This window comes from Ursus arctos, unplaced genomic scaffold, assembly GCF_023065955.2.
Source record: "Ursus arctos isolate Adak ecotype North America unplaced genomic scaffold, UrsArc2.0 scaffold_33, whole genome shotgun sequence".
Classification (NCBI taxonomy): Eukaryota; Metazoa; Chordata; class Mammalia; order Carnivora; family Ursidae; genus Ursus; species Ursus arctos.
The window spans coordinates 3,519,751-3,546,326 of NW_026623019.1; the positions used below are offsets into that span (position 1 = coordinate 3,519,751).

Here is a 26,576-nt window from a genome sequence, read left to right on the forward strand (position 1 = left end):
TTCTATGAAAGTGACTTCCCAAGCTTGTATGCGCCACACCACACTATTTCTTTGTGCTGATGACTGCTCTTTGACTTTTTTTATTATTAAAAATGAGAAAAAAGTCTCCAAGTGTTAGGAAAATAAACCTTTTTGTCCCAGATAATTTCATTTGAAGACAGAGCCAAGATGTATTTATTGAATAATACAGTTAACCTTGTGAAGCTTCCTAAGAAAGTCATTTTAGTTAGAGCATCTATATTGTGAAACATATTTTTATTTTCCACGTATAATATGCAGATGGGTTTTTGAGACAAAAGCATAAATGAATTCAATAACATGCAAGTTGGCATTTGCTTTTGAAGACAATAAAACTCACCTTTCATAACTGATGGAGGTTGTTTCCAGCTCATTATCTGTAGACTTTTCCGTCTAATATTTACTGAATGCCTATTATGTGCAGGCACTCATATATGAAACAGTTTCATGAGGTAGGCTTTCTTTATTCCCTTTTTTTGGTAGATGAAGAAACTGAACACAGAAAAGGAAATCAAGGCCCCTTAAGGTCTCACAGTTTACTCTGTGCCAAGCTGGGATTCCCAGCCTGCCACCCTGTCTCTCCAGGACCTCGGAAACCTCTAGACCTGGGACCTGCAGTAAGGGAGCTACTAGCCTTATGTGGCTATTTAGGCTTAATTGTAGGTGAATTAAAATTAAAGAAATTAAGTCACATTAAAAACGCAATCCCTCCATTGCAGTAGCCCTAATTCAAGTGCTCAAAAGCTGACCCTGCACCTCCATGTCCCATTTGTCAATATTTCCACCATCCTGAAGCCACTAGACGTGTCTCGTCCATCACTGCTTACAGGACTCATCATGAGGATTCTATTCTTTATGCCTCTGAAGCTGCTTGGGTTCAAAGTCCCAAGAAAGCAGAGTGAACATGTACTCCACACAACACGGGGAGAATGGCCCATTCTCCACCTCTTTGCTCCCTGTCCCCTAGGCACCCGTTCCTGCTCCCAGTCTCCTGCTCAGTGGCTCCTCCAGCTGTGCCCCCCCTTCCTACCACTGAGCCCCCACTGGCCCAGGAGCAGAGTGGGAGGCAGACCATTCATTCCCTCCATCATCTGACCTCCCTTTGTCTTCCTGATGGTGACCGTCCTAACTAAAAACCCTTAAACCTTCCATAGACACAAGCCCCCGCATTAATGGATGGAGATAGACACCAGTGTCTTGTGAGGAGGGAAAGGGTGCTTTCTGCAAGATCAGTAGGTGAATTCAGCCTGTCCCATCACCCTTTCTGTCTCAGAATTACGTGCTTTACCCAGACATGTGCACAAATCTGCCTTTTAGTTAGCTTCAGTGTTTTTTTTAACGTTGCCTCTATTGTGACGTCAGCTGGTGCGCTGTGAATCCACTCTGGCCCCGACCATCCAGAGTCAGCATAGACCCCACAGGTTAAGGGTTCTGTCCTCCATGGGACTGCCCCCTCTTCAGACCCCAGCCACAAGTTCAGGGGGTCCCAGGCCACCCACACTTCTGACCAACTGGCTACAAATTCAGGAGTTCCCACGACCCCTTCCAGTTTGAGAATTCACAAGAACGGTGCCCAGAACTCAGGAAAGTGGTATAGGCGCGATTACCATTTTATTGTAAAGGATACAACTCAGGACCAGCCAAATGAGGAGACCCCAGGGTGAGGTCTGGGGAGGGGGGGGCCGAAATGCAGACCCTCCACGCTCGCTCCTCCGGGAGCCACATACATCATTCTGCTGTCACATCAAAATGCTGACCAGCCGAAGAAGCTCCCTGAGTTTCAGTGTCCAGACTTTTTACTGGGGACTCGTTACATAGACATGATTAATTCAGTCATTAGCGACTGGCGATTGAACTCATCTCCGGCTCTCCCTCCCTTCTCTGGAGGTTGGGTTGGCTCCAAGTCCCGGCCTTCTGATCACATGGTGGCTCTTTCTGGAGAATAACCCCGGGCATCCTGAAGCTGTCAGGGGACCCACCAAGATTCATCTCGTTAGCATAAACTCAGGAGCGATCCAGGCAGTCCTCTAACTCTCGGGGAGTTCCAAGGGTTTTTAGAAGCTCTGTGCCGGGAGCGCGTGACAAAGACCCGACGGATTTTGGATTCTAGCACCTTGACAGCTTCTTCACAGTTACATCAGGAAACTCTTACTCACTCACAGAGGGATGAGAGGATCTTGTCCTACTCGCCAAGAATACATCGAAATACCTTCTCCATCTCTGTATGAATTCCCCAAATTCTACCCAAAAGAAAAATGTAAATTGCTAAGTGGCAATGGAATACGCTATTTTGACTCGAGAACGATAATACTGTTCCTGGGTGTCTTCTGCCACGATCTAACATCAGTCACGGCTCTTGCTCTGTGCGTGCATACTCAACACTGCCTAAAAGCAGTAAGGAAGGTACGGGCATCCCATATAAGAGAATCGGACTTTGGAAAGTCATTTTAAAAGCCCGTCTCTTGGAGTCGATCTCCAGCAGAAGCAAGCATTATACGTCTATGCAGGGACATCGGCATGAATCAGATACATAGGTAAAAAAGAAGAGCTGGAAAGCCAGGTTTGCTAAACCCTTAAGTGTCAGACTTGAGCGAAACTCCAAACCCCAGAGTCAAAACCAATTTGCAATATAAAATGCAGCTGGTTGGCTGAAAGTATGCGGTAAGCTTTGAAAAATAAAAACATACATATATGTTGAGACAAGTTTGGAGGGGGAGGAGAGGCGTACGTTGCCTGGAACCCTGAATGTAATCAGGGAAGTCCTAGAAAACCCGCAGCAAGTTCCAGCCCTGAGGAAGGTGAGGAGCTGGCAGAGGTCCCCCTCCAGGAAGAATGAACACTGGTGATGTTATAACGAAGTTTGAAGGGACCATTTGGCCACACTTGAAAACCTAACCACATCGGCCAGGGCAATGACATTTCCAAACGCTTGATTTTTTGCAACATGTTTATATGTTTCCCATTTTCAGTTTATGCATGACTGAGAGGAAAAGAAAAAGCCAGAGACAAGGTATGTTACTTTTTCATTAAGCTCGCGGAGGCCAGGCGGTCGTCTCTGCCTCCCGCGTACGGCAGGATTCGGGGGTGCGCACCGCCACGCAAGGGGCGTGGTTGCACCCAGAGCACAAGTTGAGTTCATTCCTGCTTCACCGCAAAAAGCACCATGAAGTTTTCACTTCCTGAACATCCGCGATGCGCAAGCGTGTTCCAAATGAGATCCCGAGAGAGGGACTTTTACTTTGCTGCCACCAGGAAGAACGTCTGTGTTGACTCAGGGAGAGAGTTTGTGAAGTACTTTGTAGCTTTCGTGTGGATGTGTGTGTTTGTTCACAGTCTTGCAAGTTTCGTGAATACCAAACAAGCAAACAATGTGTAGAGTGAGAGCACACCTTGCTTCAGTCCCTGAGCACAAGGATGGACTTCGGGCTGGGAGATTAAGCCAAGAGTCGACCTTCCATGGACTCTTTGAAAGCTGGGCTGGTGAATTAAAGAACAAGACCGTGCGGAAAACACTGGTGGGGAGCCCCCGGCCCCACTCCCCTTGGCTTCCCAGACTCCATCTCCCCTCCACCTCAGGGATTCTCCTAAGAGAAGAGAATGTACTTTGCAAGGATTCTGATACAATCTTTCTGAGTCGTAGTTTTTCCTTCCTTTATTTCTTCAACAAATACAGTTAGAACTAGTGACTACCATGTGCTTGGAAGTCTCAGCACTGGGGTTCATCAGTCTGCTCTCCTGGCGTTATATCCTAGTAAAACATTAACAGACAAGAGTTAAATGTAATTACAAGAATTTCAAACGGTGCTGAGCACTAACAGGTGACACGGAGTCTCCAGCGGGGGGCAGTGACAGTATTGGAGGGCCAGCTCTGCGAAGCTAGGCTCCAGCAACGTCGGCGCTGGAATCTGACTACGCAGGGATCCAGTGGTCCGAGACCGGCCAAGGAGAGAACCGGCGCTGGCGGAAAGGGCAAGAATGGCAAATGGGGGTCCCCAGTGCCACATTGAAGTGGGAGCCAGGGTGGTCTATGGAAAGAATAGAAAGAACGCTCTTCGGGATGGAACACGTGTTGGTTAAGAGACATAATGCGAGAAACAGGCACCAACCAGACCACGAAAGTAGGTGTTTGCATCCTGTTCTCTGTGTGCTGGGAGGCACATTTGCGACTTCGCAGCCAGGAAGGAGTACAACGTGATTTACATTGTGACGACGTGCCTGGCTGTGGTGTGGAGATCACCTGTGAACACTTCCATGAGGGCATCAAGGGCTTCTGAGCCTTCAGGGTTCTAGGTCACTGACGGATGCTCTCTCAAGGACAGCCAGGCTAGGCTCCTGGAGCAGCAAGGGAAAATTCCACACCAGAGAGAGAGAGCGGGAGGGGAGGGGGAAGAGTGAGCTGAAGCCTGAACAGAGCAGGTAAGAAGCATGAAAATCTAAAGACAAATTGTGGGAACGGCCCCGCAGAGGAGCCCAGCCTTTCAGAGGCCGGGCTAAGGATGGAATAGCCAAACTGTGGAAGGAGCCGAGATGTCCATCAACAGATGAATGGATAAAGAAGATGTGGTCCATATATACAATGGACTATTACTCAGCCATCAGAAAGAATGAATACCATTTACCTACACGTGGATGGAACTAGAGGGTATTATGCTGAGCGAAATAAGTCAATTGGAGAAAACAATTATCGTATGGTTTCACTCATATGTGGAATTTAAGAAACAGAACAGGATCGTGGGGGAAGAGAGGAAAAACTGAATGGGAAGAAATTAGAGAAGGAGAAAAACCATGAGAAACTCTGAACTCTGGGAAACGAACTGAGGGCTGCTGGAGATGAGGAGGTGGGGGGATGGGGTAACTGGGTGACGGGCATTAAGGAGGGAACGTGTTGTGATGAGCACTGGGTGTTATATGCAACTGATAAATTACTCAACACTACATCTGAAACAAATGATGTACTATACGTTGGCTAATTGACTTTAAATTTTAAAAAATGGAAGGAACTCAAGCTCCAGACGGGGCCATGCAGATCCAGCTTGGTGGTTTCCCAGCAAAAGCAAACAAAAATGCTCTTTGCTTCAAAGGAACCTGTCTTAACCCTGGGAATTTTCTCAGATTAAGTTCAATCAAATATGAGCTCACGACCCTACAGTCACTGACATCCAGAGAAACAAGCCAGAGACTTGATTGAACTTAATCTGAGAGGATTCTTGGGGTTCAAATACCATTCTCCACTGAAAAGGATTAGGGCTTCCTGGAGAAAGAATTGAATCTGGGTCCGGGGCCTGACAGATATAAGATGAGCCTGGAATGTTTTGTTGCAGATGAGGACGTGGCAAATGACGCAGAAGCAAGCACCGAAGGGCTTCCCCGGTTAAATCAGAAAGAATCTGAATATCAAAATATATAGTGGTATTAAAGGGTTAAATACCATGATTACTATCCCTGCAACTTTTGTCACCAGCCAAGAAGGAGGAAAAAGGACCAAACTTACCCTCTGTCCAAAACAACCAAAACAAAAAGCAAAAACAAAAACAAAAACCAAACAAAAACAAAAACAACTCAAAAACCCAAACCCAAAAAACAAAACAAAACAAAACAAAAAGCAGACAAACATATGCAAAACAACAGTTTTTAAGATACTGGACATCAGGGGACAAAAGCCAGTGATGTCTGAGAGACAGGAAACCAATGAGGGGGGCCTTCTGATCACCCCAGCTTACTGCCCGGGAGGGTGTGCAGGCTGCCGCATGTACGATGGGAAGGAGGGGGGTGGAGGCCGTGTTAGGTTGGGGAGATGGACTGACTGAGGCATCTGGTTGATGTCTTTCTAGAAATGTGTCCACTTTATCTAATGTACTGGTGTACAACTGCCCGTAGAATTCCTTTATAATCCTTCTTATTTATGATAGGTCAGTAGTCATGTCCTTTCTTTTATGTCAATAATTTGTGTCTTTACTCTTTTTGTCCTTGTCAATCCAGCTCAAGATTTGTTGGTTTTCTAAAAAATAACGAGCTCTATAGTTTTTCTGGTCACTGTTTCATTAACTCCTCCACTGATCTTTATTATTTTCTTTCTTCTCTTGCTTTACAATCAGGCTGCTCTTCTTTTTCAACTGTCTTAAGGCGGAAAGTAGGGTTCGCGATTTGAGATTTTCCTCTCTTTTTTTTCATTGAGGGGTAATTGATATAACATTATATTAGTTTCAGCGGTACAATGTCATGATTTGATATTTGTATATATTGCAAAATGACCACCATAGTGAAGCTAGTGAGCACACATCATGATACATAGTTACAGCTTTTCTTCTTGTGAGAATTTTCAAGATCCGCTTTCTTAGCTACTTTCAAATATGAAACACGTTCTTATTACCTATCGTCACTATGCTGTACATTACATCTCTATGGATTATTCATTTTATAAATTAAGATTTGTACCTTTGGATCCCTTCCACTCATTTTACCCACTACCCACCCTGGCCTCAGGCAACCACCAATCTGTTCTCCATATCCATGAGCTTAGCTCTTCTCTCTGTTGTTTTTAGATTCCACATATAAGTGAGGTCATATGCTATTTATCTTTTCCTGTCTTATTTCACTTCAAATAATGCCTTCAGAGTCTACTCACGTTGTCACAAATGGGAAGATTTCATTCTTTTTTATGGCTGAATAGTATTCCATTGTGTGTGTGTGTGTGTATATATATATACATATATATATATATACATACATGTGTATATACACATATACACAGTGCAATACACACACACACACACACACCCCACATTTAAAAAATCTATTCATCCATCAATGGACATTTAGGTTGTTTAATTTCTTGGCTATATAAACAATGTTTTGATGAACATAGGAGTACATATATCTCTTTGAATTAGTGTTTTCATTTTCTCTGTATAAATACACAGAAGTGGAATTGCTGGATCATATGGTATTTCTATTGGTAATTTTTTGAGGAAACTCCATGTGTTTTCCACACTGGCCGCACCAATTTACATCCCGACCGACTGTGCACAGGAGTTCCCTTTTCCCCGCATTCTCATCAACACTTGTTATTTCTTGTCTTTTTGATACTAGCCTCTAGAACAGGTGTGAGGTGGTACCTCACTGTGGTTTTCATCTGCATGTCCCTGATGGTGAGTGACATTGAACATCTTTTCATGAGTCTGTTGGCCACCTGGGTGTCTCGTTCAGAAGAATGTCTATTCAGATCTTTTGCTCATTTTTTAGTTGGATTGTTTGTTGGGTTTTGCTATATTAAGTTGTACGAGTTTATACACACACACACACACACACACACACACACGTATTTTGGATATTAACCCCTTATTATTTATATGATTTGCAAATCTTTCCTCTCATTCCATAGGCTGCCTTTTCATCTTGTGGATTGTTTCCTGTGTTGTCTCTTCTTTTTTAATGTGGGCATTGACGGCTGTAAATCTCCCTCTAAGTATTGCTTTAGGTGCATCCCATAATTTTTCATATTCTGCCTCGTTATTCTTTCCACTACTGGAACCGGGGTACTGCAGTCCCCAGCTGTTTTCCTCGTCTGTGCATGGCTCTCCACATTTCCGTCAGGTTTTGCTTCGTGTAGTTTGGTGTTCTGTTACCGGGTGTACCTGTGCTTATAATGTCGTATTTCGTCTGACGTCACTATAACCATTTTAGCTTTCCTGTCATTCCCCTTTCCACGGTACATCTTTTCGCACCCTTACTTTTAATCTATTTGTACCTCTGAATTTTAAATATGTCTTCTGTAGACAACATATACTTCTATCATGTTTTTTTTTTTTAAATCCAGTTTGACAATCTCTACCTTTGGTTTTAACTATGTGTTTAGTCACATTTAAATTTATTATTGATATGGTTGGATATAGGTCTGACACGTTACTTGTTAGGGTTTGTTTTTTTTTTTTTATCACGTTCTTCTGTTTCTGTTTTACTGCTTTCTTTGAATTAAGTGAATATTTTCCAATGTTACATTTTAACATCTTCAATGATTTCTTCCCATGGTATTTTAAAGGGTTTTTTTTTTTTTTAGTGGTTGCTCTAGGGTTTACCATATACATCTTAACATATGAGAATCACCGTTAGATTTAAAATAGCTTCTTTCCAGCGATATATAGAAATGTTAGTACACTATAGCTTTGTTCCCTTTTTCCTCTTGTGGTGATATTATTATTACACATATTATTTCTCTTAATGTTATAAACCCAACAAGAATTGTTATAATGATTACCGTCCCTAGTCATTTCTTTATCCTAATATACCTTTATCCCCATGCCTCTTCTGCACAATTATTGGCAAATACGTGGCACATACGTAACATTTCTATATGCAGCTCTACTTCCCAGTGGCCTTTGCCCAGGACCCAGTAAGGGGTAAGAGAAAGAGATTACAAGGGGCAAGGGAACACTTTTGGACGTGATGGTCATGATGCTGATGACAATGACTTAATGGCTGTATATATGTATGAAAATGAAACAAACCTATGGGCCTTTTATAGGTCGATTACACCGTAATAAACTCAAAATGGGAAAAATTACTAGGGGAAATATTTCCATTATAATAAAGAGTTGGTGTGGAAGAGGTCATACCTATCAAGTGACAGAGGAAACAAGGCGCCATAATGAAAATGAATTCGGTCGTGAACTTGGGGTGCAGAAGTGTAGAATAAGGACAGAATGCTGGGAAGAGAGTTTGACATTCACTGTATACTTCGTGATGTTTGTTGAGTGAATATTTGTTGAGTCCATTGTCCCTGGAAAGTTACTTTCATACCTATCACACCCCAGGGTCAGTTTCTTGGTCATATTAGTGCGATCCCAACACAATGGTAACAAATACCCCTTATCACAACAGGAAGCCGGATGCATCAGGCTCAGGATCACTCAGCACATGTGCCTGCCACTGCCTTAGTCATAATGATGAAGAGTGCTGACCCATTCATTACGTGGAAACGTTGTGTAGCATTTAATTCCTTAACTCATTTTGTGTCTCAAAATCTCAAAAGGTGGGTGGCAGGTTCCATACGTCCTCCATGTGCTTCTATTTCTGAGAAGCTTTGAGAAGTAGAGACTGATTTTAAAAGAAATTATATCCATTAATGGTGTTCTGTGGCTTGTGTCCTACTGGATTCTTCAAATTCTACGTGCTTGCACTTTCCTCCACCAGACTGGCCTCCCCATTGCTCCTGCCCACATCCCATTATGATAATAGCCATCATTTCCCATCATTTCATAAGCACCGTGCCCATCACACGCACTCCACATGTGTCAGCAATAATCCTCACATCTACCCTCAGCATAGCCATTAATTATTCCCCATTTTGCAGGTGTGAGAATCGATGGTCAGAGAGATTAAGTAACTTGCCCCAAGTATGGTGACTAACATAATATAATAAAACAATATTATTATAATTTAAAAAAAAGTAACTTGCCCCAAGTCTCTCCACAAGTGATAAGTTTCTGCTGGACTCCCCAGACCTGTGCTGTCAGGCCGTCCTGTTCAGATTTCTGTCTTTGCCTTTTTGTTCCTGTCATATCCCCAGTCTGGATCGTCCTTCCTTCTCTTCCTTCGAGATTCTCTGAACTCTAGTCCTACCTTGGGCACGCACCCTGACAGTCCTGGCCCCCAGCTCCTTGGGTCCACCTTGTTGGCCCCTTGTCTGGGGAAGGAGAGGAAGGGGCAGATAGAGATGTGTGGAGAGAGAGAGAGTGAGAGAGAGAGAGAGAGAGAGAGAGATGGGGAGCAGAAGTGAAGCTGTTAGCAAAATCAAGAGGTGGCAGGCAGGGAGATGAAGAAGCAAACTTAGGAGAAAAAACTCCAATGCTTTCCCCTCCCCCTTTCAAAATTATGCAGCCCAATCTCATGTTTGAGGACCAATAAGGAATACGAAGAAGCTGAGGGTCAAGTAGAAGATTCTCTGTCTTCCAGAAATGGCATCAGCACTCATCAGGGCCAGACTCCAGTCTTGAGAGAGAGAGAGTGAGAGAGAGAGAGAGAGAGAGAGAGATGGGGAGCAGAAGTGAAGCTGTTAGCAAAATCAAGAGGTGGCAGGCAGGGAGATGAAGAAGCAAACTTAGGGGAAAAAACTCCAATGCTTTCCCCTCCCCCTTTCAAAATTATGCAGCCCAATCTCATGTTTGAGGACCAATAAGGAATACGAAGAAGCTGAGGGTCAAGTAGAAGATTCTCTGTCTTCCAGAAATGGCATCAGCACTCATCAGGGCCAGACTCCAGTCTTGAGAGAGAGAGAGTGAGAGAGAGAGAGAGAGAGAGAGAGATGGGGAGCAGAAGTGAAGCTGTTAGCAAAATCAAGAGGTGGCAGGCAGGGAGATGAAGAAGCAAACTTAGGGGAAAAAACTCCAATGCTTTCCCCTCCCCCTTTCAAAATTATGCAGCCCAATCTCATGTTTGAGGACCAATAAGGAATACGAAGAAGCTGAGGGTCAAGTAGAAGATTCTCTGTCTTCCAGAAATGGCATCAGCACTCATCAGGGCCAGACCCCAGTCTTTGCTGGGTGGCAGTGGAGGGTGCCAATCAATTCCCTTGCCTCGCCCTGCCACGGAGTCTGGTGCCTTTGTCCATTTTTTAACTAAACCAAAGATAATTTACTCTCAGTTCATAATGCCCCCAAGCCGTGGTCTTCAGCTGGGTGCACCTGATTTGGAATGGCAGTAAAATGCTCACTCCACTAAACCAGGTTGCAAAAAAGAGAATCTAACCTAGGGTCGCTGGGCCAACACATACAAGGAAAAGTATATATGGCCCATTGTTCCATTTGGGTAGCAAACAACTTGAGGGAAAGAGCTGCCTAAAAATGTTTTTTTATTTCCTGGACCTGCAAAAAGAGCCAGGAGAACTTTATAGGGACTATGGTAAATGTTCTATATCTTGACTGGGGTGGTGGATACACAGGTATATATATTTGTCAAGTCATCAAATTGTCCATTTGAGGTATGTGCAGTTTCTTGCAGATATATTCTACCATGATGTAATTATAGAAGGAAGAAAAAGGAAAGGAAAGGGAATGGAAGAGGAGAGGAGAGGAGAGGAGAGGAGGGGAGGGGAGGGGAGGGGAGGGGAGGGGAGGGGAGAAAAGAAGAGAAAAGAAAAGAAAAGAAAAGAAAAGAAAAGAAAAGAAAAGAAAAGAAAAGAAAAGAAAAAAGTAAAGAGAAACTTCCCTTACTCCCATAAACTTAGTCTCTGCCTAAGAAGAAACCCTGCTTCCGCTGGGCTGTGCATCCGCCAAGGAACCACGGAAATGTCTATTGCAATGGTAGCCACAAATCCTTGGTACAAATGCAAACACCTGGGCACTCTGGGCAGCTCTGCCAGCAGGTGGGCCAGCAGGTGATGAAAGGATCTGCTGACTTTAGGCGTCGTGAGAAGATGGGGTTGCTGCTACGAAGTGGGTTGGGAGGAGTTCTACAATGCAGGGCATTCAGTGGGCCTCTCTTGGTGCTCTGTGCTCCGCGTTGACAGCCCACAGTCAACCGCAGCCAGCCCGGCCTCTGGAGAAAGTGGGTGGAGGAGGGGTGCCGTGCTGGGCCGTGAGAGCTAACATGTCCATCCGAGGGTCAGTCAAAAGGCTTCTTGGCAAGGAGCCTCTGGGTTTCCCGATGAGATTTGCTTGAAACTCACATCCTTTTCAGAGGATGAGTGATGGAATAAAGAGCTTATTGTAGACCTGGACTGATGTCTCACCCACATTCATCATGACACCTGCACACCCTTCCCATTTCAGGACTGGCTACCTTTTCCAGCCTGATACATGCTAATTATTATCTGTTTTACATACACAAAACAGGTTACCTGTAACAAGGAGAGACTGCTATAGAGATTTTCATTAAGGTTGACTCATTCGTTCACCTCCCTGGAAGGATTAGACCCTATCACAGAGTACTCATGAGTTCTCAAGTACTAAAATTCAAATAATCCGTGCATGCTCACTTACTCCCCCACAGAGCTTAAAATAAAAATAGAGGCAGAGGTGGGGGGTGGGGATTCTCTAGTTCCTTCCTGGTCCACTTCCTATTCCAGGATACCCGTGCCTTGTGCTGTTCGATCGCACCTTCCTGATAACTGTGGGCCCACGCGGGCCTTTCCAGACACCCGTTCTCATTGCTTACACTCAATTAGACCATGTGAGGGCTGCATTCGTTTAACGCGGGGCCTGGAGCCCCTCACGGATTCCCTGTCTCTCTCACACATCAACAAGAGTGGTAACAGTGACCTCACCATGTGAATTTATTAGGCAGACCCTTGAACAATATTACCCAATGCTGTTTTAAAGGTTTATCCTTCAAATGTCATTTCAAGTGGTGATGAGGTACCAAGTAGGTTACGGCACTTGCAAGGTTAGCACTGGCTAATAAGCATTAGAATGAAATCATCTGTTTCCAAACTACCTTGTCTTTTTCACAAAGAAGTCATAGATAGGGTCTATCAAGCATAGGTACCTGTTTCTTTCCTAGTGACTATAGGTGTGCCCTCCAGGGGTCTCTTTCTGGATTTGTCTTTCTGAAATATTCATGTACGTTTCTCTTTTAATTGAAATATAGTTGACAAACAGTGTTGTGTTCATTTCAGGCGTAGGACATAGAGATTTGGCAGTTCTGCACATTACACAGTGCTAATGGTAACTGTAGTCACTATCGGTCACCGTACAACATTATTACAATATTACTGACTATGTTCCCTGTGCCGTACCCTTCATCTATGTGACCCCTTATTTTACAACTGCAAGTCTGTATGTGTACTTCACCCCATCAATGTATACGAGATAAAATTTACAACAGGCTCCCGAACCAGAAACAAATGAATGAAAATCTCTAAAGCCAGGCAGCTCCACTGCAATTTTTTTTTTTTTTTACCCAGATGGAAACTCTGGACAACAGAATCACAAAGCATGAGGCAGCAGTGAAGCAACTCTCTTTTATGTCACTTCATCATTCGGTGACTAATTCCAGAGAGCATTTGGTAAAATGTTTACAGGCTACTCTGTTGAGTGAGATAAAAGGCTGAGTTTGAGCAAGAAAAGGTGCTTTGTAAAGCTGCATGAGTGGAAAATGTGGGGAAATGATCGCACAAAAAGAAAGGAAAGGAAAAAAGGGACGGAAAAGAAATTATACAGCATGTAGGGAAAGGGCCATAAAGGTAAACAATGGGCTATTTCTTACTTTGTAAACTATTTTAATAAAGACATAAGAAGGAATTTGCGTGACAACACTTAATAGTTAGGACCTCTGTAAACGGAGAACACATTGTCAAAACAAGATTCTGCCTAGAAGACATGCTCCAAAAAGAAGAACGTGACATTTTCACAATGTTTTCTGAATAATTTCTTTTCTGTGAAAGGAAACCAAAAAACTAGATGAGAAAAGTGTTATTTCTCTAAGGCCTCTTCTCCGTCTTTGTTTGTAACATCCAAGAATAATTCAAGAACAATGGACTATTTATCTCTTCTTTCTGCTTCACTCACTTTATAGTAGCCAAGTGAACTTCAAGGACCCCAGGGTTCTCACCCTAAGCGTTTTGAGAAATCAGACACCTTCCAAGTGGAGTGGAGTGGAGTGGAGCGTCCTCAGAAAGTCTCACAGAAATAAAGAAAAAAACGTCTGCTACCCAGTGTTAAGAAGGAAAAGGTGAAGAGCCCGGCTTCCGGCCATTGCTGCATTAAAGTTTATTCTTCTGGTTTGCGATCCTAAACCAGGTCAGCTGCCCTAGCATCTCAGTTGCTCTTTGACATCTGACGGGCTTTCCTGCCAACAGGTCACGTTCTTGTTGCTTCACAGTTGAGCTCAGCCTTCTTGGAAATAACCTTCCAGCTTTGGCTTGTGCTGTTCGATCTCACCTTCTTGATAACCGTGGGCCCACGCGGGCCTTTCCAGACACCCGTTCTCATTGCTTACACTCAGTTAGAACACCATGTGAGCAAGAGCCTACTTTTCAGATTTAAGGAAATCAGACATTGTGCTGTGAGAATTAGGGTAGGTAGATTGTGGACAGACTTTGAAGTGGCCCAGTTAGAAATGGATCCCTCTGCAGTTGAGCCTTTGATGAGAACCCAGCCTGGTCTGGCACCTTGCCTGCAACGTCAGGAGACCTTGAGCAGAGAACCCAACTGAGCTGTGCCCAGATTCCTGACCCACAGACACTTTGAGATCATAAATATATGTTGTTGGTTTTTTTTTTAAGATTTTATTTATTTATCCAACAGAGATAGAGACAGCCAGCGAGAGAGGGAACACAAGCAGGGGGAGTGGGAGAGGAAGAAGCAGGCTCATAGAGGAGGAGCCTGATGTGGGGCTCGATCTTTTAACGCCAGGATCACGCCCTGAGCCGAAGGCAGACGCTTAACCGCTGTGCCACCCAGGCGCCCCATAAATATATGTTGTTTTAAGCTGTTAACTTTGTGACCATTTATTACACAGCATAGATAGCGAAAAAAACAGACTTATGGGATCCTCACTGTGAGAGATCTTTTCAATGTCTCCCTATCTTATTAATGTGGAATTTGGGTTCATCCAGGTTCATCCTACTAAAATGAACAAAAATCAGTAGTCTTCGGGGTAACATAGAATCCAGAACCTCAACAATATATTATTCATAGTGTCTGTCAATGCCCATAAAATCGAAAATTACTAGACATAGAAGAAAAAGAAAAACCTGACAGCCTTCATTTAAAAGGACAAGGCAATCTAAGCAGATGCACTCATATTGACCCAGTTTTCAAAAGTAACAAACAAGGAATATAAAGCAATTATTATAACTATGCTTGAGAACGTGAATGTGTTCAATGAATGAAAATATTCCTCAGCAGTGAAACGGAATTATCCAAATGGGAATTCCAGAGATAAAAATTCCAGAGATAAAAAATGTTATGATAATACAAATTACAGCTTGATAATGGGTGAAGATGATTGAAGATTGAGCAACAGGAATTCTTCAGTGTGAAGACAGGAAGATAAAAGGATGGGAAAAGTAAACAGACCTTTATTTACCTGTAAAAAGGCATAAAAAATTCTTATATATGTGTAATTGGAATCTCAGAAGGCAAAGAGACAACCAGGCATAAAATATATGTGAAGAAATGTCAGAAAAATTCCAAAATTTGTTGACAGGCATAAATTTTCAGATTCGAGAAACCCAGTGAAGCCCAAGCAGGAAAAAAAGCAAACAAAACCACATGTAGGAATATCATAGGCGAAAGTGAAAATTAAAATAAATTTCAATTACTCCAAAATAAAGTACAAACGGAAGAATACAGAAACAGAAAACATGAAACACGAACAGAAACAAATAGTAAAATGGTAGGCTTAAATCTAACCACATCGAGAGTTACATTAAATGTTAAACATTCCAATTAAAAGACAGCCATGGTCAGACCGGACTAAAATGAAGAATACAGGCACAAAGTTTAGTACCATCTGGTATAATGTCAACATGACAAACAGTAACGATAATCATGTTTTAAATTTGTATGGAGCGCTTTATTACAACTCATTACTCTATGGATAATAGTAATAATTATCATTTTAAAATTGGTATCTAGCACTACTAATACCTTTACGTGCAGTACCTTATTTAACCCTCAAAACCATGCTTAAAAGTAAGAATCAGTATCACCTTGACCTTATGGCTGAGGAGATAGTGTGTCAGAGAAAAGTCATTTGCTGTATTGGAAACACTATAAATATCCAAGTGTAAATTGTGGTACATCCATTAAGTAAACCATTACACAAACATTTAAAAGCACAATTACGAAGACCGATTTTGTAGAGCCATTGAAAGGTATTTCATTATAACGTACTTGTGGAAGCTCAAAATTATACCTTCTCAATTATTTAATGTAGGTAAAACATTATATACGCAGAAAGTCAAATCTGAAAGTAAAAACACAAAAGTGAGCATAGTTGATGTGTTTGGGAGTGTTCTAGAATGCCTTCTTGATGGCAGAGATCATGTCATTTTACTTTCTCAGTAAATGATTGTTAATCACTGTCTACACGTCAGACACCACAGTAGGTAGTCAAGGTACAGAAAAGAACAAGAGAATGGGACAGTGTGTCTCTTCTTAAGGTCCCTGTGTATTCAGTTTAGATCTTCACTATGTATATATTGGCCAAGCGTTTTGTAGTTAATAAACAGATGCAGCACAGAAGATGGACATAAGCTGGACCGCAGGGTGAGGACCAGCTCTGTGACAGGCAGGGGAGAGACAAGCTTGGCATGTCCTAACAGAGAGAGAGAAAGCCAGAGTGGCCCAAACCTGACGGGCGGGATGTGAGGTGTAGGGATGGAGTTGGAGACAGAGAGGGACTCCATAATTTGGAGCCTTCCAGGCCATAGTAGGGAAACTTAATTTTATTCTAAGTGCAGTTGGAACACCATTGAGGTATCGAAGCAGGAAAGTGCCACCATGTAACTTTTTTTTTTAATTTTTTTAAAGATTTTATTTATTCATTTGACAGAGAGAGAGAGACAGCCAGTGAGAGAGGGAACACAAGCAGGAGGAGTGGGAGAGAAAGAAGCAGGCTCCCAGTGGAAGAGCCTGACGTGGGGCTCGATCCCAGAACTCCAGGATCACTCCCTGAGCCGAAGGCAGACGCTTAACGACTGAGCCACCCAGGAGCCCCTGCCATGTAACTTTTAGCTCTAAACGATCACTCTGCCGTGGAGCAGACATGGACTGGGAGACCGGGGGAAGGCTGTGCACATCCCAGGGGACAGACGACGGTGCGTTGGAACTGGGGATGTCAATGACACGGCTAGAAATGGAGAGGGTTGGAGGTGCATGCTGGAGGTAGAACCAACAGAGCCACCAGAGATTTTCCTCTGGAGGTTGAGGGAAGGGGACAGCACAGGGACAAATCCTCCATTGGGGCTTGCAAAACATGAGAGAAAGAAGTTTCTCTGGGAGAGGAGGTGGTTTGGTTTTGCCCCACATGTGGTGTAAGCTGGTGAGTAGGGATGAAGGTTATGGTTTGAATTTGGGTTTCGGATGCCTACTGGACATTGAAGTGAAGTTATCCACTCACAAGTTAGACATAGATGTCTGTGCACAAAGTGACTTAATTATATGATCTGAGTAATCAGCAGGAAGGTAGGACACAAATCCACGGACCAGGGAGTCCTCAGAGCAAGCAAATGCCAGTGATCTGAGACTCGCAAGTTTTGACTTGATGATTTTTTGACCTTACGATGGTTCGAAAGTGATACACATTCAACAGAAACTGGATTTCAGATTCTGGATTTTGGTCTTTTCCCAGGCTAGTGCTATGTGGTGTGGTCCCCTCCCACGATGCTGGGCACTGGGAGCCAGCCACAGCTCCCAGGCAGCCACGCTATCCCTGGGGTCCACGACCCAGACACTCACACCCATTCTGTCTTCACTTTCAGGTCCGTATTCAATAAATTACATAAGACAGTGGACACTTTGCTATAAAAGAGGCTTTGTGTTAGACGATTTTGCCTAACTGTAGGCTAATGTAAGTGTTCTGAGCACATTTAAAGTAGGCTGGGGGCGCCTGGGTGGCACAGCGGTTAAGCGTCTGCCTTCGGCTCAGGGCGTGATCCCGGCGTTCTGGGATCGAGCCCCACGTCAGGCTCCTCCGCTATGAGCCTGCTTCTTCCTCTCCCACTCCCCCTGCTTGTGTTCCCTCTCTCGCTGGCTGTCTCTCTCTCTGTCGAATAAATAAATAAAATCTTTAAAATAAATAAATAAAGTAGGCTAGGCTAAGCGATGACGCACAGCGGGTCAGGTGTATCAGTGCATTTTTTTTTTTTAAGACATTTCCACCTGACGGCGGACTTGCTGGGACACAAGCCCATTGTAGATTGACAAAGATCTGTAGACGGAAGAGAGGAATTCTCTTGCAGTTAATTCTTAACCATCACTTTACCACGGCTCCAAAATTTGGTGATTTTTAAGAAGCAGGTTTGTAAGATTCCTTCTGCTAGTGTTCTACTTATTTGACAAAGTACCGAAGAGATGTTTTCCTATTTCAAGTAAATAAGTATGCCCTAGGCGGCATTTTTTAGGTGTCTGACTTAATGGATTGAGATAAAAAGAGAAACAATCGTTTACAATGTGGCTAGTGAGAGATGATTTTCTTTTATTCTCTGCAGTACCAGCTGTATTACGATTGCTCAATGCTCTATGTGAAGCCACTCTATTCGGTAACCATGTAGGGGGAGGCAAAGGAAGGCTTCCTTACTGTTTTGTTGGGTTTGGCTTGATCTTTCATTGACATGTACAGATATTTATACATAATCTGACGAGTTCTGACAAATGCATAGACCCACAAACCACCTCCCCATTGAAATATATACCTTCCCATCCTCCCCCACAGTTCAAGCTTCACGCTGTGTGGGCAACAGTGTCCCGACGTCTGTGCTCATCCATGAAGATGGCCTGTCTTCCATCTTCATATCCAGTGAGTACTCTTTGGTGTCTGGCTTCTTTTGTGTTTTTGATATTTATAAATATTGTTGTGTGTTCCGGTAGTTTATTCTTTTATTTAATTGTTTAGTAGTAGTTCACTGCATGGCCACACCAGTCTGTTCCTCTATATAAGCTGGTTTTATGCTTCGTTAGGGCAGATCTGTTTTAATTCTGCCCCCCCCCCCCCAGTTTAAGGCTTTTTTGGAGGTTTCAATAAAAAAAACCTAAGGCGTTCACTAAGCCCCTCAAGCTAAGGAGGACCAAGACCCCAAGCTCTGCCTCCGCTTCAGCAGAGAAAGCTCGTATTGCTCCTTTAGGCTTCCTAATGTTACCGTGTGCTGGTCTCATGGCGTTCCCCCCGTGCATCAGCATTTCTGGGGTACGTAGAAGATTTGGGGGATTTGCATGCAAATTTGGAGGTTTGTCACTCTGTGACTGCCCAATTCCAGCTGCTCTGAAAAGCCCTCACTCAATTCTCCGGCACCTCAAGGCAGTAAGACCCCAGGTCTCCGCGTGCGTTCTAGCAACCCCGTGCCAGGTGGACTGCGGAGTGCCCTCGGAAAAAGCCCCTGACGCGTCCCACACATGGCAGGTCCTGTGTCTCAGGGTTGAATCTATTCCAGCTTCCTCCTACCTTCAAACAGTACTTTGTATGTTGTTTCTGGGGTTTATAACTGCAATCAGCACGACTGGAAATGCAATTCCATGACTGGAAATGGAATTCTTTGGGTTAATTTTCACCCCCACTGAACAGAAGTGCTGTATTTTTCAGTCTCCAGCAAGGTGCTACAGAACATGAATAGAAACCATTTATACACACAACATGTAGACTTGGAGAGGCACCACCCGAATCGCCCTCAAGGAAGAATCCACTGGGGAGGCGGCCAGCAGCTCCTACAGGGTCAGCCTCCGCTGCTCCCCTGTGGCCCCACCCTTCCTGGGGAGCACAGATCCCCTGACCATCCAGGGCAGGAAAATGCAGACAGACAGAGGACACAGGTGGGCAGCACCGGCTCCAGAGCTCCCCTCAGATTGACCACAGAGCTGTAGGAGCTCCATGGTGGTTCAACACCTGCCCCGTCCCATCCTGCTCAGCCCGTCGTTCCAGAGACATTGATTCCCAGAAAACATCTCGCACCCCAAACTTGTTTCAGCATCTGCTTCTGGACCTTCCAGCCTGGGCCACAAAACACTGCTCCTCCTCTTCCTTTCCTTCACTTTTCTTCCTGAACAATCCAGTCCTAGAGTCAATGGGTGCTGTCAGGAAGGTGCCCTCTACACTGGGTGGGGGACGGAGGACGTACACAATGGCTGGATCAAGTACTGGCGCTCTAGGGGGTCAGAAGGGCATCCGTATGGGTGGGGAGCCTCGTGCAGGAGCCAGAGACCCAGCAGGGTGGGATGGCCCCCAACAGGGGACCCACCCAGAGTGGGTGTCAGAACCCGAGGAAGGTGAGGAGGTTGCCCACGGAGGCTGGTATCGGGGCTGAGTGTGGAGCTGGGGGTTGGAGCACAGGCAAGGAAGAGTGTCTAGGAGGGAGGGTGGTCCTACAGGCTGAGATGTGTCCCCCCCCCACCCCTATCCCCACCCCCATTCAAATGGTCAAGTCCTAATCACTAGTACCTCAGATTGGGACTGTATTTGGTGTTAAGGTTTTTAAAAAGGTAATGAAGCTAAAATGAGGTCATGAGGATGGGCCCTAATCCAGTCTTACTCGTGTCCTTAGAAGAGATTAGGACACAGATATGCCCAGGGGGAAGGCCGTGTGAACACACAGGTGGGAGATGGCCATACAGAAGCCAAGGACAGAGGCTTCAGGAGAAACCAACCCTGCCAAGGCTTGACTGCAGACTTCCAGCCTCCAGAACTGTGAGGCAGTCAATGTGTGTTGTTCAAGCCCTCCAGCCCGTGGCACTCTGTGCGGCGGCCCTCGCTGGCTCATACAGTGGGTGGCTTTTGTGGGGTGAGGAGACTGAGCACATGGGGCAGAAGTGGCAGTGGGAGGTTGGTTATTTACAGTGAGACTGGTCAGCGAGTAAGGATAATGGTGGCCAAGTTTCCCACTGTCAGAAAAGGAGTTAAAAGGGAGAAAATTAGAACGAACCCTCTGGTTTTCCATTGGACTTGGGGCTATCGGGACAAATCCATGGTCTTCCATACATAGGTAAGTAGACCCATGATAGTGAGTGAGAGAGACAGAGATACACAACAGATAGATTATTAGATGGAGAATAGACAGCCAGAGGGTAGATGATAGACACAGAGAGATGACAGACAGATGACAGGTGGACAGACAGACATACACCGACACGTCCATGATCACGCATACTCCTCAGCTCTCACAATGAAAACCACCCAGGGGGACAGGAGAGACAGCTGTGTAGCAGCTGTGAGATTGGAGGAAAGGCAAGTTCCCACCATGTCTGAGAAAAAATTCCCTATACTCAGCCAGGGAAGAAGCTAGAATATTGGCCATTCTCCGTCCTACTTAAAAGGGCCTAATGGATGGGGCCACGGACCCCCAAGATCAGGAGAAGCAGGGCTGAGCGAGCAGCAGCCACATGGGAGTGCTCACAGCAAGGAGAGAAAGTCAGAGATGCCAGGCAGGGACCTCTGAGCCCCCCGGGTTCTCCACAGGGCCCCACAAGAGAAGGACCCACGCAGTGAGTCACTCATCATGCAGTGGGTGGCAGCACCTGCCAGGGCGGGGCAGCAGGAGCCAGGGTAGGATCCCAGCAGGTCCCACGGCTCGCTCCCTTGCCGCCTCCACCCTCCCATCTGGGCCCCCTGCTGGGGTTGGCCGAAGGTCTGACGGCACATCCAGGGCATTCGTCCTCAGCTCAGAGGATTTCCATGCAATGCACGGGTGGGCGGAGAAGTCACCAGACCTGCCCTCTCTTTCCGGGGGCCGGGCAAGGTCACCCCCAGGGAATAACCGAAGACAGGCAGTAGAAAGCAAATGTCGAGCTGAGCCCTGCTTGTCACATAGACTGGCCATAGTCTCATGGACTTCCATGTGTGGGTCACGTGGCCAGCAGCCGGTGGGACACCGGGGGCTCTGAATAGCTGACTGGCCAGACTCCCTTCTGAAAACAAGAGCCCAGAGACTCTCTCTGGCAAGAAGGAACTAGAGAAGAAGTGATATTCGTTAAGAGGGAGGTGTTGGCCAGGCCAGTGCTTGTCAGCCCTGAGCATCATGGGGACCCTGCCGGGAGGGAGGGGTGACACTCTGAGAGCTTAGGGGTCCTTTGAAGAAGCACATGACCCCAGGGCTCCACCACCAAGTTCACCGCCAAAGAAGTAAAGACTGGCCCCCTGCGGTTCTAACTCATAAGGGCTGGGGTGGGCTCAGGAATTTGCGCGTCAGAATCTCCCCAGGTGAAGCTAGAGTTCTTGGGCCACGGACCCCGCTTTGAGAAGTTGCGTGTGAAAGATGCTGCCTGCTGCGCAGTGCAGGGTGGGGGGAGGCAAGGCTGCTCATCCCGGGCCGGGGATGGGTAGCACCGTCTGACTTAACGCTAGTGCGCCGTCGCTGCAAGGGGCACGCAGCTTTACAAGCAAGTGGAGATGATTACAATACTGCAAAAAGCACGCGAGGAGATCCCGTGGTGCGCGCGCAGTAGCAGGCCCGCCAGCGCATCAGCAAACCGCGCTGCTCCGGGGGGCAGGGCCTGGGAGGAAGGACCTCCGTCCTGAACGTCTCCACTGGTCTTTGAAGGTGCACATCGAGTTGGGAGCCAAGACAGCGTTAGCTGCAGTGACGACCGCCTGCCAAAATGAGAATTCACTCATTTGGTAAATCAATAATTACAAGCACGCTGGGGAAATTAAGAGAGAAAATTGCATCACATCAGTGTGGCTACGAGAATCATATATGCCTACAAATAACAAATCCGGAATCCCCCCAGTGGTCATCAATAAGCCACACACACTTGGCACACTTGCCTAGGGATTAAAATGTGGAGTGTTGGCTCTCCATCAACTGTAACATACATGTGAACAGATTATAAAATGTGACAGTTACAACAGCTCCGGGATCCATTGCTTTACGTTTTCTGTAGTGTGTGCTTGTGTGTTTGTGTGTGCGTGTGCATATGTGTGTGTGCGTGCGCGCATGTGCATGTGTGCACGCATCGGAGGTGGGGGTGCGAGGATTCCCAGGGAAGGCACTGCCTTTGTCTCCAGGAAAAAAAAAAAAAACGAATTGTGAGAATTGGCGATGAACCATTTTGGAAATTGAAACACCCACTTTCAGGACCCGCTCGGTCTCTCCCAAGCCATGTGGAACCCCCAGGGGAAGGGGCACCACATTTGCTCTTGCCTCACCTCCCACACATTTCAAGGCGAAGCCTCAGTAGAAGCATGTGATTGAGAGCCGGCGGAGAAAGTTGCACACCCAGCCAGCATCGTCCGCTCCATCGGCAGAGGGCAGAGCCTCCACTCCCCCAAGCCAGCCCTCCTCCCATTTTACACCTGAGGTTTAACCCATGAGTAACTGCAGCCCCACTCTGCCTGCCCCACCGTTCTGCAAAATACACGCTTTGATTTTCTCATTGACAACTTGATGAGACGAAATGATGAGAAACAGCAACGTTGTTTCTCAACAGCATTCTCCTTAAAAGAGAATCCCCGTGCTGCCCACCCCAAACCCTCAGCCTCCTAGAAGTCTTTCCAGATTAATATCACCTCGAGGGACCCCTTTCGTGCTATTCGCAACAGAATTCATCAACCAGATATATTAATTTTCCTCCCTTATTTTCCAGAATTACATGCTTTTGCCCCAAATGTCTCATCAGTGACCTGAAGTCTATGCCCTGTGAGGACTGACCCCCTTCCCTTCAGCCGTACAGGTCCACCAGTGAGAAAAGCTGTGTCTTTTGGGGACACAGGCTGCGTGGATGGCAGCACACCACACTTACCCAGTGCATGCTCCCAGGTGAGATGCGGGGGGCCTCCCGCGCTCCAGGCAGCTGACATGAGCAGCTCTCCTAGCTCACAGTTCTGGCCTTTTCTCACTCTTTGCCTCATCTACATGATACAGCCGCTTTTAAGTACCCCTTTTGCTTACCAAAGCAACAGGGCCCACTTCTGCGGGGTCCTTGTGGGAAAGGCTGGAATGGATGAAAGGAAGGCGGGTACATCGTGCTGGTGTGTTGGTGGCCGCTGGAGGCCACTGTCCCCTGAAGGCTCTCCGTGGATGGGAGGCCGATGAGGAACAAAGGAAAAAAGAGTTTCAGCCAGGGCACAAACCAAGTAGAGACCAATTTTTTGGATTCAAGGTAGCCCAACAGAGGGAGAAAAAGGATGTGTTTGCAGACTCCCCCATCTTCTCCTTTTGTCTTTCAACTCTTCTTACTTTCCTTTTATGAAGTGAAGGATGGGTTCTCACAAAACAAAGGAGAATGGAAGAAAAAGGAAAAAATGTTGCACAGTCTATTTCATTGCAGTAGGTAATTAAAGCATACTTTTACTTTTTGTTTTTTCTTTTTTTTTTTTAGTTTGATGCCCAGCCTGGAGCTTGAATCAAGACCCTGAGATCAAGACCTGAGCTGAGATCGTGAGTTGGACACTTAACTGAAGGAACCACTCAGGTGCCTTTGTGTATTTTGACTTTTAACGCTTATATTACCTTCTGTGATAAAGTTATTAGTAGAACTATTTTGCAGTTGAGGCAACAATACCTCAAAGAGATGAAGTGACTTATTCAAGATGCTACAAGCAGTACTAGCTAGAGACAGGGTTTGAATGTCAGTTTGGCTTCAGAAGCACATTGATTCTAGAGTTCTCGTTAACATATCCAAGAAATAAAAAGTCCCAAGCTTGAGCCCTGCACTGTAATGAGCACCATGGGGTTCCTAGGAAAGGCATCCCACATAGTCCCACATGGAGACAAGACTGAGAAACATGAATGAACCCACAAGGACTGCAGGAGGTATATAATTATGTGCTGAATTACATGATATTAGTAAAGGACCTAAGAGCCCAAGAGAGGAACATCAGTGACAGCTCATGTATCCTTGGGTTCAAGGTGGCTGTCAAAGGGCACTAAGATTTTATCAACAAAGATAAAAGGGAGGAATTTCTGGTTCCAGACAAAACAGAGTAGGCACATTCCGCCCCACTCCTCCTGCTACTTATAACAACAATAACAAAAACCACCTCTTGATAAAATGCATAAAGGAACTACCAGGAGACTGAAAGTGGAAGAAGGAGACTGCGTAGGGACCTCAGGACTCCCAGGACAACCCGATGATGAGTTTCTTGGATTTTGGCTTCTTATATATCCTGGGTTCTACACCAGCCTGAAACCCACATCATTAACGGGTACAGACCAATAAACAAACAAACAAACAGACCTCCTATCTCCACCCAAAGGCTAGATATAGGTCAGCTCTGCAGGATGGGACCACACAGACTATACCCGCTCTGTTTTGGGCAAACACCACGAAGGAAGTCACACCTCTCTCACCCACACTGGGCCTGTGAAGACTCTGGGGTAGATTGCCGTCCATCACTTCCCATTCCTCCTGCACTAACACAAGCGATGATTGCATCCCTCCCCCCTTACCACAGCTGCAGTAGAAATGGGGCAAGGGAGCCCTGTTGATTGCTCCCACCCTGCAGTAAGTGGACAGCAGCAAGGAGATGCTGTGTTCCCCATGTACGTGTCACACACCAGCTGCAGAGACAGTAGAGAGGAGCCACGCTGACGATCCCCTCGATACTAAGGGCACGTAGGCAGAGGTGGTTGCCCTCAGAGACCACCTCATTGCGCTACAGTGGCGAAGGGGAAAAAGAGAAGAGGGAGGTAAGGAAGGGAATGTTTAATCTGGATGTGAAGTCCTGGCCATACCCCTGAGTAGACAATGCGTGAAATGACTTTGAGAACTGCACCTACAGCATAAAATATCGTCATGTTCCAGACCGCCTCTCGGTAACACGCAATGGGGTGATCCAGAACACCACTGCAAACACTTGAAACTAAACGGATCTTTGAACCAAAGCCCACAGAACTGAGTTAAGATGTGCGTTCTAAATATAAGCAGATTGACTGACTAAGTACATACTTAAATAGGAAATAAAACCTCATAACGTAATACTCAAAACATCCAGAATCTATCCAGAATCACTTATCATTCCCAAACCCAGAAATATCTCAACCTGAATAAGAGAATCAACAGATACGAATGTCAGGATTACACAGATGTTGAAACGATCAGGCAAGGATTTTAAAGCACTGATCATGAACATGCCCAACAAGCCATTACACATGGAAAAAGGAGTTAAAAAACTCAACAGATACAAAATTTAAGGAAGAACCAATGAATATTTTAAAACAGAAAAATACAATAACCCAAATGTTAAAACTTGCTGGATGAGCTCAGTAACAGAATAAAGACGACAGAGGAAACCATCAGTAAACCTAGACTATAGCAGTAAATCATCTCATCGAAATAAACTACAGAAAGAAGATTGAACAAATGAATAGAGCCTCAGAGTTGTGAAACAATAATAAAAGAGCTAACATTCATGTCATAGTGGTTCCAGAAGAAAGGGAGAAAGATTATAAGGTGAAAAAATATTTGGAGAAATAAGAGCAGAAAATTCATAAAACATCAACCTGCAAATTCAAGAAGTGCAGAGAACCCTAAGTAGGAAAAATCCAAAGAACCGAAATATATTTCAATCATTTTTTAAAACACAAAACAAAAAATGTGAAAACAGAAAAAAAATGAAACACTACTTGCAGGAGAACAATGATTCAAATGTGTCTGGATGAATCATGAAAACCATGCAGACGAAAAGAAAGTGATACAATATACTTCAAGTGCTGAAAGAAATGTCAACTCAAAATTCCACATTCGTCAAAAATGTTCCTTAGGAACGAAAGTGAAATAAACATACTCCCAGATGAAAGAAAACTAAGAGAATCAGTAGCAAACAGACTTGCTTTAAAAGAATTGCCGAAGGAAGTTCTTCAGACAGAAATGAAATAATGAAAAAAAGAAAACTTGGAAAATTAGGAACAAATAGAGCCCAATGGAAAGACAAACATCTTGTTAAAAATGGTGCTCTCTTCTTCTCTTAAG

General features: G+C 45.1%; 2 long non-coding RNA genes across 2 annotated transcripts; one reads left to right on the plus strand and one right to left on the minus strand.

Moving 5' to 3' along the window:
* Positions 1-18,123: 18,123 nt before the first annotated feature.
* LOC130542357 (uncharacterized) lies at positions 18,124-24,030 on the minus strand. Its single transcript, XR_008956853.1, has 2 exons — positions 23,555-24,030; positions 18,124-22,254 (listed from the first exon to the last, which is right to left on the minus strand). It is a non-coding gene; the product is annotated as an uncharacterized LOC130542357 (long non-coding RNA).
* LOC130542358 (uncharacterized) lies at positions 18,173-24,297 on the plus strand. The gene is made up of 2 exons (XR_008956854.1): positions 18,173-18,477; positions 23,985-24,297. It is a non-coding gene; the product is annotated as an uncharacterized LOC130542358 (long non-coding RNA).
* Positions 24,298-26,576: the final 2,279 nt, after the last annotated feature.